The sequence below is a fragment of the Melanotaenia boesemani genome, chromosome 12 (assembly GCF_017639745.1).
Source record: "Melanotaenia boesemani isolate fMelBoe1 chromosome 12, fMelBoe1.pri, whole genome shotgun sequence".
NCBI classification, from domain to species: Eukaryota; Metazoa; Chordata; class Actinopteri; order Atheriniformes; family Melanotaeniidae; genus Melanotaenia; species Melanotaenia boesemani.
This window is the reverse complement of record NC_055693.1, coordinates 30,368,363-30,390,359: the sequence shown is the minus strand read 5'-3', so window position 1 is coordinate 30,390,359 and position 21,997 is coordinate 30,368,363. Positions and strand designations below refer to the sequence as shown.

The 21,997-nt window shown below is 38.7% G+C and overlaps 1 protein-coding gene across 5 annotated transcripts in view; it reads right to left on the bottom strand.

Annotated features, from left to right (window-relative positions):
- Positions 1-20,075, bottom strand: part of gulp1a (GULP PTB domain containing engulfment adaptor 1a) — a 121,837-nt gene extending 101,762 nt beyond the window's left edge. For 2 of the 5 annotated variants that reach the window (XM_042001482.1, XM_042001486.1), the window contains exon 1: positions 19,918-20,073. The gene's annotated coding sequence lies outside the window, so the exon portion shown is untranslated. Of the gene's footprint in view, positions 1-19,917 lie in introns of all 5 variants that reach the window. The other 3 variants (XM_042001487.1, XM_042001489.1, XM_042001488.1) reach the window with 3 other exon arrangements.
- Positions 20,076-21,997: the final 1,922 nt, after the last annotated feature.

The window sequence follows — 21,997 nt, the reverse complement described above, 5'->3', positions numbered from 1 at the left end:
CTTCATTCACCAGGTAAAACAAAAAGGACTCTAGATTTCCTCATGCAACGTGTTTGGTTTAAACAAGCCATGACTGGCTGTTTCACTCTATCATGACCTTGATTGTTTGTAGAAGCCCAAACAAAAATATGTAAATACAAGAGCAGAAACACAGCAGGATGTGTTATTAAGAGTCTTAATCCTAATTTCTTTCACTCACACACATACAAAGAACCTAAAGATTATCGAGGTTTTTCACGTTTTCATCTGCTTGGTTGTGTAGAAGCAGCAGATAGCTCATAAACTTTTCTTCCTTTCACAGCTTAAATCCTTCTTGGATAACATATGAGCATCTTTGCCATCACATAGCTCAACTTAAAGTATCTAAAATGTGAACTCTCGGCTAAAGTGTGACATCTCACATTTTCCTTGCATATTTGCTAGTTGTGTGTGTTTGCCACCAGCCATGTGCAATATAGGAAATTTTCTTCTGGTGTATGAACAAGCCTGCTTTCTGTATAAAGGTAAGGCTTCACCAACTTGGGTCCATTCAACATAAGACCTATGACAGGATTGCTTAAAGGGATCAGTATTACCATAACCATGCCATCTTTATTTAAAACAACCATGGCTAAACAAAGTGCTGCACCCAAGTACAATTGTGATACAAATAAAAAAATATGAAAAATAAAAACAAATGAAATCATCAGACAAGAAGAACTAAAAACCAACACATTAAAACTAACTAAAACAAATCTGATCAAATAAAAAAAACTAAGTCTCTCTGAGGTTTAAAGCCAAAGAATAAAAATGGGTTTTAAGGAGAGTTTTAAAAGTGAGCAGTGGCGCCTCTCTGATGTCAAAGGCAGATTATTCCACAGCTGTGGAGCAACAGTAGAGGAGGCCCAATGTTATCATCCGAGATGAAGCTGCAGATGAGGTAAAATCAAAGTATTTGATGGTAAATGGTCTGTATTTATATAGCGCTTTACTGTACCTGGAATGGTACTCAAAGCGCTTTACATTATACATCACATTCACCCATTCACACACACATTCACACACTGATGATGGAAAATGCCGGTCAAGGGCTTTTCTACCACATTAATGTGAGGTAATCTGAGGTTGTGTTTTTTGTGCACTAGCATGAACTTTCAGGCTAAATACTTTTAGGTCTTTCATTACAATAACATACCTCAAGAGTTATTGAGTGTAATTTGCTTCCAAATGGACGTTTTCATACTATTCTCAAACTGTAGTGCAGCTTGTAGACTGACCGTAGAACGGAGTAGAGAGTTGTGTTGTCACTATGAAAATAGGAGGTGCTTTATTTTATTTCTGTGGTATTCTGACCAAAACATTTTAAAGATGTTTCATTATAGTTTACTTGTTAGAAAATAATGGCATAATATATCTCCTTTTAGGTCTCCCATGATTGCCGGATTGAATTCTCATTAATCTAACTGCACAGACTATTTTGGAGACAATTTTATTAAAATTGTTAGTACAGCAATTGATATTCAACATAAAATAAAAAAAAACAAAATGATACATATATCAGGTAATAGTAAACTTTTAAACTTGGATAAACAAAGATAATTGAGCAGGACTTTTTATTGCTGAAAAGTACACTCATCAAACTACCGACATACTAGCAGCAATTTGTTTAATGACCAGCCATGTTTACTGGAACAGGTCAAAAATGACAAGACATTTCATTACAGCTTCAAAAGACACGCAAAGGAAGACAGAAATGAGTGAAAAGGCTCTCTCTTAGATGAAGGTGAGAGCAGAAACACTGCAGGGGAAGACAACTTCAAAGCAACTCTTTCATTAGACTTGTGAAAGCCGAACAAAGTCAGCAGTCTGGACACTCCTGAAGACATAGGACGGTGTGTTCGGCAAACCTCCCATACAGGACTCAAGTTTCAGTAAAACACAATACACTGAGTCAAAATTTAATTTAAGTTATATTTCACTATCTAATTCCATGGGATTTTTACTTGAGTAAAGATGGCAGTAATATTTTACTCCCACCTTCCTCTGTAGTGTTAAAGCTTTGCATGTCAGGTAGGAAGAGAGACTTACAGACGTGGACAAAATTGTTGGTACCCTTCGGTTAATGAAAGAAAAACTTAATGTTCACAGAAATAACTTGAATCAGACAAAAGTAATAATAAATAAAAATTCTTTGAAATTTAACTAATGAAAGTCAGACATTGCTTTTCAGCCATGCTTCAACAGAATTATTTAAACAAATAAACTCATGAAACTGGCCTGGACAAAAATGATGGTACCCTTAACTTAATAATTTGTTGCACAACCTTTTGAGGCAATCACTGCAATCAAACGATTCCTGTAACTGTCAATGAGACGTCTGCACCTCTCAGCAGGTATTTTGGTCCACTCCTCATAAGCAAACTGCTCCAGTTGTCTCAGGTTTGAAGGGTGCCCTTTCCAGACGGCATGTTTCAGCTCCTTCCAAAGATGCTTAATAGGATTTAGGTCAGGGCTCATAGAAGGCCACTTTAGAATAGTCCATGTTTTCCTCTTAGCCATTCTTGGGTGTTTTTAGCTGTGTTTTGGGTCATTGTCCTGTTGCAAGACCCATGACCTGCGACTGAGACCAAGCTTTCTGACACTGGCCAGCACATTTCTCTCTAGAATCCCTTGATAGTCTTGAGATTTCATTGTACCTGCACAGATTCAAGACACCCTGTGCCAGATGCAGCAAAGCAGCCCCAGAACATAACAGAGCCTCCTCCATGTTTCAAAGTAGGGACGGTGTTCTTTTCTTCATATGCGTCATTTTTCCATCTGTAGACAGAGCTGATGTGTTTTGGCAAAAAGTTCTATTTTTGTCCATAGGACATTCTCCCAGAAGCTTTGTGGTTTGTCAACATGTAGTTTGGCTTTTTTATGATTTGTTTTTAACAATGGTATCCTCCTTGGTCGTCTCCCATTAAGTCCACTTTGGCTCAAACAACAACGGATGGTGCGATCTGACACTGATGTTCCTTGAGCTTGAAGATCACCTTTAATCTCTTTAGAAGTTTTTCTGGGCTCTTTTGTTACCGTTCGTATTATCCATCTTTTTCATTTGTCATCAATTTTCTTCCTGTGGCCACGTCCAGGGAGGTTGGCTACAGTCCCATGGATCTTAAATTTCTGAATAATATGTGCAACTGTAGTCACAGGAACATCAAGCTACTTGGAGATGGTCTTATAGCCTTTACCTTTAACATGCTCGTCTATAATTTTCTTTCTAATCGCCTGAGACAACTCTTTCCTTTGCTTCCTCTGGTCCATGTTGACTGTGGTACACACCATGTCACCAAACAGCACAGTGACCACCTGTAGCCTATATATAGGCCCACTAACTGATTACAAGATTGTAGACACCTGTGATGCTAATTTGTGGACACACCTTGGATTAACACGTCCCTTTGGTCACATTATTTTCAGTTTTTTCTAGAGGTACCATCATTTTTGTCCAGGCCTGTTTCATGAGTTTATTATTATTTTTTTTAATAATTCTGTTGAAGCATGGTTGAAAAGCAATGTCTGACTTTCATTGGTTAAATTTAATAGAACTTTTATTTATTATTACTTTTGTCAGATTCAAGTTATTTGACCATTATGAGTTTTTCTTTCATTAACCGAAGGGTACCAACAATTTTGTCCACGTTTGTAGATACTTTCCATATACACTGCCTGAATCCGGGTTAATGCTGCAAGATTTTCATGGTTGTTGGATCACTGTTGTGTTCACAATATGTAATGTTTTTATAGAGGTGTGTATATTTATACCTACAACGACAGATTCAACAATGAGCCAATGATATCACTCCAAATTGAAAAAGTTGATCAAACAGTCATTTTTTGTAGGCCATTCATAAAGAAGAACATGTTGACATGATGTTTACATTTGTTTTATTGTAACAATCAAAATCTCTTATTTTAACTGGATGAAGAAAATGTTGAAGTCAGGAAGCCCTGACTTGTCCCTACTATTTTCCATCACATAAACAGTCTTTTCTGAGTTTTACTGATCGCTGCTGTAAATTCTACCTTGTGAGCTATTTTAACTGATTCAATTAGCTCTGTTCTTTCATTTCTTGTTAACATGATTGGTTGTCCCTGCAAAACCTACTTTGCTGAAAGAGTTAGTGCTAGCTGACGTTAGCTAGTGCTAAATTGCCGCTTATGGTGGTTGTGTCTTCCGTCAGAAAGTCAGGAGTGAAGAAAAGAAATAACTTATTTTAAAGTGAATCAATGTAAACATTTAAGTCACAAAGAAATGACCTTCTCAGCTGCTATTGAGTCATTACAAATGGTGATAATGGTGACTACGTAAAAACTTGTTTCCTTTTCATGTATTAATGTGTTATTTTGTCAGATGACAGATTTAAAGCTACAAGGCAGTTCAAACTGAGGAGGAGATACTGAGGCAAGTGGAGAGTATTCACAGTTGTGACTTAGATCTACTTAATTCAAATGTAATCAGTTATAATAGGATATACTGATGTGTTTATCTGACCTTCACACAATAATGCCGGGCTGCCAACTTTTCAATAATCCTTGGCGTGAGATTTGGTGGAACCAACCAAAATTTTGTCGCATACACGGTAGCAGGACATAAGACTCATTTTGACTCATTTTGTGCAGGTTCAATCATAAAATACTGCACTCAGCAGTAACAAAATGCAAAAAATAGGTAAACAAATAGGTCTATAAAGTACCAACAGAAACTTTAAAATAAAACAGGAACAGACTCAACTACAAAAAATAAGGATAATAAGACCAGAGGGAAGATCTGTGTGCCTTATCGGACTAGGCTATGGTCATTTTTCGGGCCTCAATTATCAGCTGATTGAGGTGGTGAGAAAGTACGGAAATGAATACAGTGTGTGGAAAATAAGTATAGCAGAACATACAATAGAATAAAATTAATGTCAGAGCTACTGAGATCATTCTGTTTGAGCCAGCTGCAGATTATTGATTGTAAACTGAATAAGTTCAGCCTCATCTGGACGTGACGATGGACCTGCTGCTGCTGCTGGGTCTGAAACTGAGACCATGTGGTTCATGATGTTAACCTTTGCAAACACTGATGTTACAATGTTAAAATGGAGATGAAAGGTTCAATATGTATGACTGTTATGCAACAAGCCATTTGCTAGGACACACCAACAAATACATGAGGCATGTTTTGTATTGTACCTCCTGTCTTACTGTGAACTTCTTCTACTCTGGATCTGAGAAGACGCAGGCTGGACAGCTTCCTGATCCATCCATCCATCCATCCATTTTCTATACTGCTTAGTCCAATTCAGGGTTGCAGGGAAACTGGAGCCTATCCGAGGTTGTAGCAGGTGAGAGGCAGGTACACCTGGACAGGTCGCCAGTCCAAACAAACCCCCAACTGGTCTGATCTCTGTCAAGCAGTTCCAGCTGTCATGGAGACAATTCAGTCTGGTTCGCTCACCTGGTCAGTTTTCTGAGCTAAACAGTTCTTCACCTTGAACTCCATCTTGTTTACTGATGGTTAGTCCTTTTTTCACTTTTACCATGACCCTGTCTCTTACCCTCTCACACACTTCAGCACATCGATGAGTTTGAACAACTCTTTTCCGCCACCTCCTTTAGAATATTGGAGGCTAGTCATAGGCTGCAATCTTCACAATTCATTTAATGACAATCCAGCTTAAGAACTAGCCATGTGAGTTTAGCTTTTACAGCAAAGTCCAAGTCTGCAGGTACTGCAGCCTGCCCTGTGTGATCCCTGCCCGAATTTACATGTTGATTACAAGTTAAAGACAATCCAAGGTCTGGTCACCTTTATGCCACCCTGCACGTCTCATGGTTGTCATTAAGATGCTCTGTTTTCCATTTTAATTGGTTTCAGTGACCAGCTTGGTAGTTAATCAGCCGGTAAGAGTGCTCAGTCAGAGGCCGAGTGTTCATTCTGCTTACAGCTGGGTAAGATATTATTCAACTAAGCTGCCACAGGGTCTTGATCACACACAGAGCTGTAGGAAAACAAATTAGTCTATAATAAGAATCCCCCTGTGGATGTGAAATTTTTAAGTATTTTTGGCCTCTACTAGGCAAATTTGAGGGGGCGGGGGGGACAACTTCTACAGGAACAAAAACTTGTCCTGAGTTAAAAAGTCTACAAAAACAGTTGAGATCAGGACAAACATGCACAAAGAACTGCAAACAGATTTAACATTCAGTCCAGACACATGCTGTGTCTATTTATAGTTCCCATCATGATCAAATTTTGATAGCTGAGTGCTAATTGTGAGAAGCCATGTTTCTCATCTCATTAGCTTATTTGGTACAAAGACAGACCCTCATTCATGAGGAAATTGCATTGCACAGACTTTCATTAATCAAAATGGACAACCTTACCCATGAATCAACTATGTGAAGCGGTTCTCATTGACATTCAGCTGCACCAGAGCCCACAGTGACACAAAAACATGCACGAGTCACGGGTTAACACAAAGACACACTTACAGCCAAAAGTGGAACTCACAGAAGTGAACAGCATATTAAAAGCCAAACATTGTGATGGTTTAGAATCAGACGGAGACAGAAAAAGAGCACACAGAGCCGAAGATGAAGACCACACTAAATCCAATCAGTGGCTGTTATTTGCCGCAGATCAGAGGAAGTCGGCGCTCACAGCGTGAAAGCAATAACGTAATGAGGCTGATGCCAGCTTTCTTCTCGTCAGCTCATCCGCTCGATTGTCCTCCATCACCGACTTCCCCTCGTCGACTTACAAGCTCCGCCTGACCTCTCCTCGGTCAAAGACATTTCATCCAAATGTCAACAGACAACAGGTGGTTATGAATACAAAAGCACATTCTGGCTTTTCTTAGAAATCTTTTCATCTTTCAGCATTAAAAGGGTGACAGTAAGAGATTAGAAACACAGACTTTGTCTTTGGATCTATACGGTAACTTTTTAACTTATCTTCCTTTTAATCATTTTAATGTAGTTTATTATTTTATTGTGATTTTTGCTGTGTTGCTGCCTTCTGCTATTTCTTAATATCTGTTATGTCTTTGTTTTATGTAAAGCACTTTGAATTGCCCTGTACATGAAATGTGCTACACAAATAAACTGCCTTGCCATGGAGAGAACCATTAATAACTAAAATATACTACTTTCATTCAGCTCTTCAGCTAATTACAAATTTAACTCTAACCTAATACATTTTTGTCATTGCATCACTTACATCACTGAGAAATGCTGGAAAATAACATTCAGTTGAATCATTTTTCTGTCAAAGATATTATTTGTCAAATCCTTTCATGACCTTCACCAGCAGATTGGGTTTGCTTGGTTGTCATGGAGATAGCTCAGCTGTTCTGAAATGAAACATCTTCAACTGCAATCCAGCTGAAAGCTCTGAGAAATTTCCATCAAGTCGAGAGAAATTTGATTTTTTTTTTTTTCTTTTTACATTTTGGAAGCGGCTCTTCTGGATGGCTGATAAGAACTGAGACCATCATATTGTAGAGCAACCGTTCCCAAACTGGGGGTCTCAACTCCCAAGAGGGTCCCAAGATAATTTCAGATCATTGTAAATAAACAATTTATCGCCTACATTCCCTTATGTTTTCATGAGAGTTGTGGCTCAAAAAGTTTAGAAACCACTGTTGTTGTCATGGTCTGTGTGGGTTTGGTTTAGTTTTACTGTCTTAAGGTTCATTGCCTTGTCTGGTTTCCTGTTTTATTTTGTTGAGTTTTCCCCTTGTGTATAATGTTTTGCTTTCTGCTTCCTGGTTGTCAGCTCACCTGATTTAATTAACAAATTCCTTTCACCTGTTCTTTATTAGTCCCACAGTGTATTTATCCTCCTTGGTTTTCAGTGTCTTTTGTCAGATCATCCGTTGTGTTTCCTTTGTTTTGGTCTCGTAAGTGTTTCTTCATTAAAACCATTATTCCTGCACCCGTCTGCCTCCTGCCTTCTCCGTCCTGCATGTGGGTCCACTTCCTAGTCAAATTATGACAGTTGTAGAGGATGGAAATAGTGGAATCGGGATAGAAGATTAAAACTCAACTCATCCTCACTGTTTTTATATTACTGTAGACACATTTTAACTTCTGTACATGAAGTCTGAGCAGAACATTTTCTTAAAAATGTTCCTTCAAATTCTTGAATCTGGTTCTTTTCCCTCCAGTCGCAGAGAAAAATAAGAAATCCCATGGGAAGTGATTTCTTGAGATACTGGGCATAGTTCATGAAAGCTCTACTAAATCATGGGGAATTACATAAAATCCTAAAAGTTTGGCAACAAGCCGAGCTCATAAATGTCTCTGTCAGACTGTGGCAGTTCCTGGGCTGCTTCAGTCGCTGCCAATATCACAAACCAGTTTGCATTTTGACAGCCCAACAACTGGCCGTGGATCAGGGAAAATGTTTCCAGAACAGCACAAACTCAGAGGCAGAGGGTGAAGAGGGATTTTTATGATCAACAAAACCACTAAAAACAATATGAACACATTTTTTTTTATAGAAATTAATGAATAAATCAATCAATAAATAATGAGACAATAACTGTGGATGAATATTTTAAGCAAAAATACTATTCAGAATCATCCTTTGAGGACTTCCATTCCCCCGGCTTGTGGTAGGTGTTCCTTATTGGCTAACACCATGATGCTAGCACTGTCACACACACATGATGTGTGTGATCTTTACCATTTAGTCCCCAAAGTTCAGCAGCCACAGAAAACACATTTGCCAGTTTTTCAGTTCTGTGTGTTTTCCAGTTGAGTAAGTAATGATATGATGGTGACATATTACTCTGTTATAAGTGTGTTTCATAGATCTGTGGTGAGAAACAGCTTTTCATCACTCGCTAAGGGTCCAGCAAACCTCTCACAGATTCTTCCCTCTTGTGCTGGTTTCATTTAAGTTCTGATTTTATTATGATTTTATTGTGATTTTTGCTATTTGTTCCTGCTTTTTACTACTTTTTAATGCTTTCTTTGCACCATCTGAACTGCTTTGATGTTTTTTGTAAAGCACTTTGAATTGTCTTGTATGTGCCATGTGCTATACAAATAAACTTGCATTGTGTGTGTTTTTTCTTGATCAAACAGTAAACTTGGGCCCAACTAATCCCATCAAACTTTGAAAACCTTCAACAAATCTAATAGACGTGTGTCTTTAGAAGAGCAAACCCTTGATTAATTTGTGGGTGGACCTTGTGTTGGATGCTTCTCTCAAATGACTGTAGTCGTGGTAGCCCTATCACAACGGTGATCAGATCAGGCTAGCCTAACATTACCATGCTAGGCTAGCCTGAGCTGCTAGCCTAACATGGTAGTGGTTGAAGTGGATCTTTTTTAATTTATTCCATGGAAGGAGTTGCACACAGAACATGTTGTCGGTCTGCTTGTTACTAATATTTCTACTCCATTAAAAAGGCATTACCTCACTTTGGTAGGAAGGTGTCCCTTAACAACGGCTAATTCAGCCTCCATCTTGCATCCTACCTGTACTTTCAGTGCCAGACAATAAAAGTCAGTCCTATGATGACTTTTGTCTTATTTCTGTCTCTTTCTCTTTTCCTATCCTCTAACGATAATGTCATCTTGTGATTCTTTGCTGAACTGTGTGCATTCAAAACGGGTGGTGTGTTGATATCCGCTTACTAGCGTGTGACAGAGTGCATAAAGGGAAATTCAGTTTCAACAACACGTGGCGTCCCGCAAGCTAAAGTTGTGAGGTGCAGTTTCTCAGTCCCAGGACACTGCTGGGTAGCGACGGCTCCAGAAATGTAGATAATAAAACATCACTGTGCTATCAAAACAAGTCAGAAAGGAAGAGTTTTAATGCAAAATGATGTCTTCTGTTGTTTTACTGGCATCTGGCAAACATTCTGGAAATGTGACGCCACCCTATGGTGGAAGTAGCACATAACTACACTGTAAATAATTATATGTATTATTTTTATTTTTTTAATGAGTTCACAGTTTTCCCTGTTTTTATGAAATACAGAGAATAACCAACAAGATTACTGAAATCAACTACGAATTTACATGTCTAATAAAAAAAAAAGTGAAAACATGGAACTGTGAGCACATAAAATTCCCAAACTGGAATATAATTTTATACATACAGAAAAATGTTGGCCAGGAGGTCAAATAGGTGGACCAGGAGCTGATAGAACTGGGTTCAAGACAAGGTTCAAGTTACCAGACAGGCAGCAAACTGAATTAGTGTTATCTGTGTTTATGTGTTTAATTAAACATAAAAAAGCCAAAAGAAAACAAAAGATCCCATGTAAAAATAAAGCTATGAACTTTTTTTTTTAAACAATATATGGCTATTTGAAACTTTGAAAACCACAATCTATCCCTTGTATGAAAGTAAGACTGAAACACTTGACCTTTTCAGAGATGCCTCACCAGCAAATGTGCAATCAAATGATTACAAATTAGCCCCAGCTGGAAAGTCATATATAAAAAGGCTCGGTGTAAGTGAAGCTCATTTTTAATCAGTGTTTTTGTCATTGCAAACAGGGTTTATAAAGGGCGACCGTGAAGCACCTGTGCTTCTAACAGCAGTTATGAATGGCTGTGTGACATTTGAAAATGTTTCAAATGTCTGAAGATGGAGCGCCAGGTAGCTCAGGTGGTTGAGTGGGCGCAGCATGGTTGGAAGTCAGGTTTGACTTCCAAGTCTCAACACAATTCAGCTTGCTGAATGTCATCTCCTTTTTCTCTGCCAGCTTTCCTGTCATTCTACAGTTTATGATTAAAGGCGACTAAAGTAAAATAAACATTTATAAAATTTATTCTAAATGTCTGAAGAGTTCAGTCATCCCAATAATTAAAATCAGGACTGCATAATATATTTTTGTAAACTGATATAATACCTAAAATATTCCTACTTAAAGGGAAGTGGAATGAATTTTCTATTGTATTCTACAGTCATTTGCTTTACAGTCTGCAGTCATTCTACAGTCCTTTCTAAGACATTTCTAAGGTTTTATGAATCAGTATTAGAAATCAACAGGTGCTTAAGGCCCATTTATGCTCCCTTACATCCGTAAATAGGATGTCTGTTTCAATAAGGAGTGCTGAGTTCAGAGTTCACTCCCGCGATCCAACATCAGTTTCAGACACTGGTTGGCAGCAGACTGGCAACCCAGAAACACTTGCACAGTCTTTGTTCAAAAGTTTGCACAATTTCTACATTTGTTATCCTCATCTGCTTTTTTTCCCTCTTCCTCTTCTTTAGTTGGTTTGTTTCGTTCACTGGTTGCATCTGCTCAGCACTGCCCCCGTGATTTCCGGTGGCATCGATCTATTTTTTCTGCATCAAGACAACTAAGCTCCATGAAAACAAACCAAATTACCAATGTAACCAACGGAGGAGACGAATAAAACTGTCCGTCTGTCTGCATCGAGCATTAATGGGCCTTCAGTCTGACGTAAAATTATTCAAACACATTCCCAGATGAACAACAACACATGTTACACTGTGTCATTACTCATCAAAAACTAAAGCACAATGCTAAAAGATGCGTGAAAAACATTTTGTCAGCTCAGGTTCAGGTTAACAAAATGCCAAGGAGGATTGACATGGTCTTACAGAAGAATCTATCTAAGAAGGAAAGATTATAAACAAAGGGAAAACATCCAAAATAGTTCTTTCAGTCAGTCTTTACAGGAGAAGCCCTTTACAGCAAGTTCAGAGCCCAGTTAGATCAGAAAAAATAAAAATCTCAGACTGTCCAGGCACATGACACTACAGCTGCACAAGGCTGGCTTGTCTGACAGGTTTTTTGTTAAATAAAAAAATAAAAACAATATAATAGACTAATTAGCCACGACATTTAAACCGGTGACAGGTTTTTAATGACTCATGGGAAGCAAGCCTAATCCATAAAGACCTCTATTCACAACCGGCAGTGTCCAAAGGATTTATTGTTAATGTTCCAGTAATAAGACACTTCAGAACACATCAGATATTCACTGTCTACCCTGACTGGTCAGATATGAGAATACAAGCCAGTCTCAGTACATCTGAGGTTTAATTCAACCCCTAAAAATGGGAAGATAAAGATTTATTAACATGAACAGAACTGACTGAACGTGTACTTTTCTTTTACTCTTCACAAAGCCTAACAATACATGAGGGTAAAAAATGCTTTCAATGGCTTGGTTTTACTTTAGTTTCCCACCAAACATACTGCGGGATATTTCTGCATATTTCCTATGTGCACCTGATCTTTTACATAACTAACCATCAGACTGAAACACAGCCAAAGCAGAGAAAAAGAAACCAATCTAGTCATCCTTTTTATTACACAGACAACAGTAAAACCCCATCACAACACTGGGAGAAGTAATGCACGGCAAACTGGCTAACTGGACAGAAGAAGGCACTAAATACTGATGTGTTAAGACACAAATGGGAAGTATTTTACATAAAGGCCATTTCCATCTGGTCTGTAGTGTGGCATCCTCAACGCAAGGCTAATGAGATGGTTCATTTATCATCCTGAAAGTTTTCATTAGAATCAGCACCTTCTTTCCATTCACTAATCAGGCACACTCATTTATCTTTGGCTCATTTGACTGTTTAGTGGAGAATACACAACTCTTGTAAACAATCTGCCCAAAAAAAGAAAAGATCCATAAAACAGGCTTTTGTCGTTTATGTTGTGGGCAGTCTTTGTGTAGCATTGCAAACATTTCCTGCACATCTTAAGTCCTCTCAGTGTGTTAGTTGTGTGTTAACATCATGGCTGGGTGATCTAGCTACCTTGTTTTAATTGAACATGATGAACTGACATAAGAATCACACAATGGCAGAAGCAGCCGTGCCAGCAAGTTATTTTTTAGGCTGTCAGCTCAAGATCACAAAGCTCCTTTTTACGTGATAAGTTCATTATTGTTACTGTCTTCACTAATCTGCCTAACGATATCTACAGATAACCGCCACCTGTAACAAGCTGCTTTCTCCAGATCAGAAGAAGCTAAAAAATGAGCAGGTAACACCTAATTTAACTGGCAATTATTGCAGTTGTTTAGCCAGCCGTGTGTTATTCTCTTTACTTTCTGGTAATGGCTTTCCTGAACTCTAACAAAGGCTTTGTTTGATCATGGTTTTAAAAATAATTATATCATTATCACAAAGAAATTGTTTGGTTTTCTCAGTAACAACATCATTTTTTCTGTTATCTGAAGAAAACATTCTCATTACCTCGAGATAATGGAGGTTTCTTATTTTTTTTCAAACATGGCTGCTCTCAACTTCCAAATAATCACACACTGCAATAAGAAAATACAAAAAATATTCCCTTTTGACACAAGCTAGCAGACGAAGCTGAATATGATGACAGAAGAAAGGAGCTGTAGCTGTTGTTTGGAGATACAATATTTTTGGTTTTAAAAGGACAATATTTTTGGTTTTAAAAGGCCGGACATGGACTAAACAACTAATGCAAATGTTGAGATAAAAGTAAACACAAACAACTTGTTGCACCGCCTTAGCTGCAAACATGCTTTGGAGTAGCAAGAATGTCTGAAACTAAAATCAGCATCCTCCACATCCTTTGATAAAACTGAAAAAGCTGGAGGACACTCGAGTCAGATGTCACTTGAAGACTGCAGGATATTTCTGTATGTTGCCTGTGCCCCTGACGTCACTTGTAAATGTGTTTGCTGGAGGTACAGAAAAGAAAAGCAAGAGATGGATGGAGATAACCATCACAATCCATACAGCCAAAGACCTGGTTCTAAAAAGTTCTGTGGGAAAAAACAGATCAGGGGCTTTGGTTAAGACATTTCGGTCATCCAGCACGTCCCTTACAGAAAAACCACATGTGCTCCATGTGTGTTCTACATATACATAAATATCTGTTTTGGAACATTTTCATGTAAAGAACATGTGAAATTAACCACATGTGCATGTACATGTGAACCATGTAGACATGTGCAAACTTGATTTTGGAACATTTTTTTTTTGTGATTCACATTTCTGACCTCATTTCCTCTTTCTAACATATAGTCCATGCCTTGATTTGAAGAATCATTACATCCCGCTCGAAGTGTTGGAGAGCAATGCCAACACCTACTAGCCACACTGCAGAAAGCTATTCACATTAATTGTTGAAGCTGAATGCTCACACCCACAGAGAAGATGAAGAGCCGTGCACCACAACCAGAATGCTGCAGTGCTTCTGATTAGCTCTGTTGGGTCTTTTCAAATTATTTACGTTGCAAAGTAGAACAAAAGCATTATTTTCAAACATCAAAGCACCGAATGTGAAGCATATTATCAAAATGACAGGGACTTAAGCTATATACATTTCTTCCTTTTTCTTTGTAGGTTTTAATATGCTCCCAATGATCCACCATTTCAACAAGGAACCACAATTAGCGCAGGAACGGAGCCTCTTTTGAAAGAAACAATGCCCGTCTCATCACGAAAAAGGAAAGTGAGACAAAGAGTATGAAAAACAGGCAGAGGCATGCACAAACTCAAGGCTCCCTCTGCTGTCAAATCCCATGATTAATTAACATGTATAATAACTGCTCAGAGGATTAATTCAATCACAGAGATGGCAGGTCCAAAAGCGTTGACATTTGTAGAGTCTGCAGCCAAGTAATATGAAAATATCAATTATCTTTACTTAAGCTGTAAAAATGATTTGTTTTTAAATTAGAAACCATGAGGATGCAGAAAAAACTGAGTCAGGAATTAGAGATACAGTCTCTCTGCTCAGTTTGGATTCCAGCTGCAGAAGTCAGACTGGATGAGAAGTATATGATGTTTCTGGCTGTGAACGGGGCGGAAGTCCTTCCAGCTTTCCAACACTGTGGCAGCAAACAGCTCTAGGTGGAAAGTTGAACTTGTTGTAATGGAGTTTGTGGTGACAGTGAGGGATTGGGAGCATGGGCTGATAGTAATGACGTTATCAGTCACTGTGTGATTGTGAGCTGATAAATGAAGTGTCTGCTGAGCGTTGTGAGAGCAGGAGGAGAGCGGAAAGCTGCAGTGTTGTCAACATCACAGGAACAATAAGCAGATTTCTTTAACTAGCTTCCCTAATGTGCTGTGCTGCAGCCATTTCTCAGATGAGACAGATAATCTGTGTGTGAACATCATGGTCCAATCAGTGCTGCTACATAGTCTGCAACAACAAAACAAGGAAACTAATGTTTCCTTTGCAGCACATTGTAATTCACCTAGATGTCATTAACTATGCATATCCTAATCATTACATAATTATCACCAGTTTTTCTAACATACCTGTGACCCAAATAGAAACATATAGAAGAATTATTGTTCCAAGAACAGATTTGAGCGGAAAGTTTACACCCAATGAAAGCCCCAAAAGCCCATCTTGTGATCTACATAACTGCACAATACTCATTTATTTTTTGTGTTACCAAGAAGTCAGATTTTTTGCAGTCTTTTGGTGTTGAGAAATAGCTGTCCAGGCATTCAGAAAGACTTTTAAGGGTTTTCTTTGGCTCCTTTTTCAATCATTTTCAATCCAGTCTTTATTTTGACCAATTGTTACTGGAATGTGTTTTAATCTTTAAGCACTTTGTTACAAGCAGTCAGTTGCAAAGACACAGAATTTGCCTTCCTTTCTCAAGTTGGTCCAAAATATTCCAATTATAACAGTTTTTCAGTCATAAAATAGTGTTTTTGCACCCTCAAGAAGGTAGGAGCTAAATAACTTGGCACATCTCCGCATAGTATGCAGCGTGTCGTCAAAGTTTTAGGAAACCTGGACAAGTAGAACATAGTTTCTCATGTAGCTCTGATACACTATGTAGACTCAGAAAGCAGGGCAGTTGCTAGGAATTCTAGGCCCCCACTAACAATATGGCCATGGGCCCCTCCACCCCTGGATCGTTGCCACTTTTTTATGTCTGTGAATTATGATGTTTTTCAGTGTTCTTGATGGTGCCTGATAAAATGCACCTTTACAGTGTAGTAGTAGTAGTATTATGTAAATGATGTACTATTAGTTGTCTCATTTAATGCTATGGTACCTATAACTACTTTAACCACGTTATTACACCTCTGATTGCAAATATATTTTCAATAAACCATTCAACAAATAGGTAGTGGGTATTTTATTGTTAACAATCAAGCACTGATGTGCAAAAAACAATAACTTAAAGTGTCCAGTTTTTTGGCCTTTAAACAATTCCCTTCACTATCTGAAGCAGCCTTGTTTTGAGGACATGGGCCTGGCTCTGTCAACAAGGAGAGCTACTTACAGCGTTACAAATAAATTGGCTATTGAATATATAACTGAAACAGTTAATGGGTTGATTAATGTCTTAGTAATTACCAATGGTACTGCAGTTCACTAATAAACCATAACAGCCAACCAGTGTCTCTCACCCACTCACCCTCAAAGGCATCACTGGACGGCTGGAGATGAAGGACTGCTGCTGGGTCGGACTCAGACCAAGCGGCCACTGCTGTTTAAAAGTCCAAAGTTCCTCTTGTCTGATTCTATTCCTTATGATGCTCAGGAGACAGATCTAGACTGCAGGCTCTTATTAAATGGATCCAAAAGGCTATGAAATTCTGTGAAATAGTTGTGTTCCCATTACAGTTTTTTGCTAAATAAAAGCAATATTTTTAAAATTTCAACAAAGTGCACTTGCAATTTGCAGGCGTTTCCATTGAATGGTGTTTAACACATTAGCCGTTATTCTCTTAAAATCTCATCTCGCGAGACTCCACTTTGAGGAGGAAGAAGAATTCTAATTCTAATAAACTTTCCTGTTTTACTTTGCATCTTTTACAACTTTTATGGTATTGCTGGCACTAAGGATATAGAATGAAGTCAAAATTTATTTATTACTTATAAGTTATTTTGCTAAAAGTTAAGTGCACATAAGTTATCAGACAGGTTATAGCTTATATAAAAACCTAACCAGGGTGGACTCGGGTAGAGGCAGATGTGTCGGCTGCATCCAGGATGAGAATCTCCCGTTCCACCACATCCCAAAGCTGCTCTACTGGACTGAGATCTGGTGACTCCAGTGAACTCATCGTCATGTTCTAGAAAGCAGGTGGAGATGATCTGAGCTTTGTGACATGGTGCATTATCCTGCTTGAATTAGCATCAGAAGATGTGGTTATAAAGTGATGGACATGGTCAGCAACAATACTCAGGTAGGCTGTGCTGGTTAAACCAGGCTATGTTGGTACTAAGGGGCCCAAAGTGGGCCAAGAAAATATCTCCCACACCATTACACCACCTGCGATGGACTGGTGACAAGGGCTGCAACGATTAGTGGACGTTGTCGACAAAAGTCAGCAATAAAAGTAGTCGACATCGAATTTACCGTCGACTATTGTCAGCAAAAAAATCGTCTTCTTTCCCATCTCTGCTAAGAGTTGCACATGTGTAATAATGTCTGCCAGGGGAAAAATATGGCAGCCGACCATGGAGCAAAACGGCGGCAGAGGACGTCAAAAGTCTGAAATAACTTCACGTTAAACTTCCAAAATAAATTAAATACATGAGAGATTTGTAAAGCGGACCTTGTGTACCACGGAAGTACGTCTGCAATGCTCGAACATTTAAAGAGGAGGAACGTCGAACTTACATAACAACCTTATACAAGATTTCAAAGCTGAAAGTGAAATAAGATCCATTTAACAATGATGAGATACATAATCCGATGGGTCAACTAGTCGTTTTAATAGTCGGTGACTAATCGACCATTAGAACAGTCATTAGTTGCAGCCCTACTGGTGACCTGTCCAGTGCGCTCCCTGCTAAATGCTGGGTTAGGCTCCAGCTTCCCCACAACCCTTAATAGACAAAGCATTAGAGATAATGGATGGATGGATATTACACCACCAACAGCCTGAACCATTGATCCAAGTCAGGATGGATCCGTGTTTTCATGATGTTTCCACCAAATTCTGAGCCTACCATCTGAACGTGGAGCTGAAATGGAGACTCATCAGACCAGGAACGTTTCTCCATCTTCTATTGTCCAGTGTTGGTGAGTCTGTGTGAATTGTAGCCTCAGTTTCCTGTTCTTAGCTGACAGGAGGCACCCGGTGTGGTCTTCTGCTGCTGTAGCCCATCTGCTTCAAAGCTTTACGTGTTGTGTGTTCAGAGATGATATTCTGCATACGTTGGTTGGAACCAGTTGTTGTCTATGTTCCCGTTATTCTTCTATCACCTCCAACCAGTCTGCTCATCCTCTTCTCAAGACATTCTGGTCCAGACATCTGCTGCTCACTGAATATTTTCTCTTTTTCGGACCAATGTCTTCCTGTCTAGCACTATTCAACAAGTAAGAAAGTGGACAGTGGATGTATATGGCATGTCTAAAAAAATTGGCAGTTTTAGAATATTGTGGAGGCAAAATGTAAAAAAATGAGGAAGATGAAGATGAAGATGAAGATGAAAAAGAAAAAGAAAAACTCAAGGCTACAAATGTTTACTAGTCACTGAATGACAGGAGGATGAGGCTCACTGGCATATTAGTTTTAAGAAACATTTTGTTTAAAAGAAGATTTGCAAGATCTTATATATATATATAGTGAATAATTTAATTCAGCATGCATTTATGATATTTTTCCTACATAACTCTAAAATAAGCTAAATATTTAAAACAGTTTACATAAAAAGTACAAATTCTGTCTAAATCTTTATCATTGTAAGCTACAGTCAGACATCCCTTAACACAGTAAATTACAGAGCAGATGCCAAGACTACTGAAGCTGAATTAGACTTTGTCATTAAATCTACATAACCATCATTTACATCGGCTTTAAATCAGGTCACCATGACCACGCTCGGTCTAGTCCCGGCAGATTACCAGGAATCTGAAAAGATGCTGTCCTCATCAGCAATATGCAGAACCTGCAGGCTAATTCATACATATGTCATAAGACACACAAGGCAGATAATCAGTTAATCATACCAAAGTTTAAACACACACACACACAACAATGGTTAACATTGGCTTCAACCAGTCTTACCAAAAACTATTTCACAACAACTGAAAATGGGGACTCTTCAGCCATGAAATGAGAACTGTCACAGAAACAAGAAGTAACACACACACGCGGACACACACGGTTGACAATATCCATGCGTGTAGGAATGGGAACAATATCCCTCCTTCAAATATTGCACCCATGACTTTAGCTATCTGGTATCTCATTTTATTTATATTTACAGAGTTATTAACATGTCCGCTGCAGTTTGCGCGTGCTGGAAAGGTGACATATAACCGATTAAAGATGACGCCATCTCCCTGTTCACGCGTCTGTGACAAAACAAGGCGATACGCTTACATTAGAAACACCCACAGTTTAGAGCAAAACTCTGGAACAGATGATAGTTTTTGTCAGTATTCGAGCAGATAGGCTATGTGAAGAATGTTTGCTACTTCTGTTTTCACTTTTAGAAAAATAAACGCCTGAATGTGCCAACATATACATTATTACCGTCACCGCAAATGCAAATGACAGCGCCACACACAGTTAAAGCCAAGGCGCGTGTACAGACGTCTAAGAGAATGCGCGAGCACTTCGCAAAAAGAAGGAAAAACTCTGCATGTTAACTATGGAAGTCCACCTTGCACGGACTTGCGCAACAAACTTTCCCCGTTAGGTTCTGGAGTGACCTGAATTCAGAACCAAAAGGAAAATGTGTGCAATCCCTAATAAAATACGAAATAAAAACGTGTTTCAAACACCCCAAAGTAACTATGTCAACTTGTTTTATATGGCCGGCAAGACTACTGTATCGCACTGTGGGAACGCTTCCCCCCACGACACAATACATTGTTACCCGCAACAGGGGAAGTCGAGAGCCAACTCCAAACAGCAGTGTGGGAATCTCAGCTCCCAGCAGCACGGCTAAAAGAACAGAGGAGAGCACCTGCACTTACATTCAACAGCGGGAGCCAGGTCCAGAAGTGTCCCGGAGAAAAGACGCCCAGACGGTCCTCTGCGCTCCACAGTCCAAGCTCCACATCCAGCGGTCTCATTCCCTCTCCTCCTCTTCCTCAGCTCGCTCCACAGCTGCTGGATAAGTTTGCTGACGTCAACAAGCTCTCAGCCTCAAAAAAAAAAAAAAAAAAAAAGCTCTGTGGTCTCAACCCGAATAATACGTGGAAAGGGAGGGGGAAGAAGCCCGGAAAGAAGCCGGGAGGCGGGCAGCGCATTAAAGGCTACCAACACAGGACAATGGCCTTATTAGAGAGGAAACATATACATGTCGTGTCTTCTGAAAGCTTGAACTTCCGTGGATATTTTAAGATTTATTTCAAGCAGGATAACAGTGAGATGATTTTATGATAAGCGGCAGCGCTGTATAGCAGTCTGTCATACTCTTTAAAAAAGGGGGTGGAAAGTCAAAGTTGGCAAATGTTTTAAGAGACAATCTTTCAAATGAATAAAAACAAGTCAAATAAATAAATATCCTTAAATAAACATGAATTGTAGCCACGTCTTTTAGGCTTGAACAGGGCTCTTGCTGAAGAATAAGCCAGAACTCAGATTTGGCAAATTTTAGTTTTTAATAGTATTTGATGCAGAAAGGAGACAGAAAAGTACAAAATGCATTAAAACATGGCCACATTCAGGCTTGTTTTCAGGTGAGCAAGCACTTACGAAGCTGATTATCACGTAAGCTAATTTGTAAGCTAGCTCATTTAAGCTAACATTACCATGTGCACTAGGGGCTTATGGTTGACACCCACAGGACTGCTTTCAGCCTAACTACTTGATTTTAAACAGACTGTCTTTAGAGCAAGCCATAATTCAAACATCTATAATTTTAGGCCTATATAATATGTGTTACTAAAGGAGAGGGGAAAATACATAAATGAATAAATAAAAGCATGGTCCAGACAGTTTAACATTTTCAAACACAATATGAGCACTGCAGAGACTTTGCTGCCTTTGAGACTCATGGGACCTCAGTCTGCTCGTTTACTGGACTCGATCCACAATCTTCTGGTCTTGGCAGCAAGCTGTGATTCCTGAATGTTAAACAATGTCCATCCATCTTTTTAGGCAATTGGTAAAATTAACTCTCCTGTCATCTCTGTTTTGGAGCTTGGCTCTGCCAAACACTCGGGGCAGAGCTTCTCTTCCCTGGTTAGGCACACACCTCTGTTATAATATTGCAAAGAAGCCCATCCATAAAGAATAAAGTTGATGTAAGCATCGGTGTGTTTGGACGCGATATTGTAATCTTGCTTGTTCTAGGGCTGTCTTTTGTAATCACTGACCCTGAATTTTAACATCTGCGTAGTGTTTCTTGGCTCAAACTGTAGGATCAGGCCATAAAATTTTGTTTCAATTTATACCTAATCCTCATAATTAAAAGTAAAAACATCTGTCTGCTATATGTAAAAAATAAGACATTTAAATAAGTTTCAATATTAAACAAAAATACTAATATCAGGGGGAAATTGCAATGAAAACATCTCTACTAACCCATAAAACCTCTAGAGATAACTAGATAAAATAAATATTTATTGGTAAAACCTAGAAGATCTCGCAAATCTTCTTTCAACTCTGTAACTGGAAAGACTGGACTGAAATTGCTTCTTTGTAGATTTGGTTGTGTTTTTTTTTTTTTTTTTTTTAGATTTTTCCCAACTACTGATTGAAAATTCCAAGTTTCTATCAATAAGTGATTTATCAGCCTTTCATTGTCAGCTTCATAATCTAAACCACACACATTTAAGCAAATTGATATTAAGTCTTTATGCTGATGATGTATTACTTTTCCTCCAGAACTCAGCGACATCTCTCTCCCAGACAATCACACTTATTAACAAATTCTCATCAATATCTGACTACTCTATTAACTGGTCTAAGACTATAGTTATGCCCACTAACTGTAACTTACAAAACACACATAATACTACAATACAGTCTAAAAACATTAGATATCTAGGCATAAACATTTCTCCCAGGTTATCAGAACTGACAAAGCTAAATTATGTCCAGCTACTT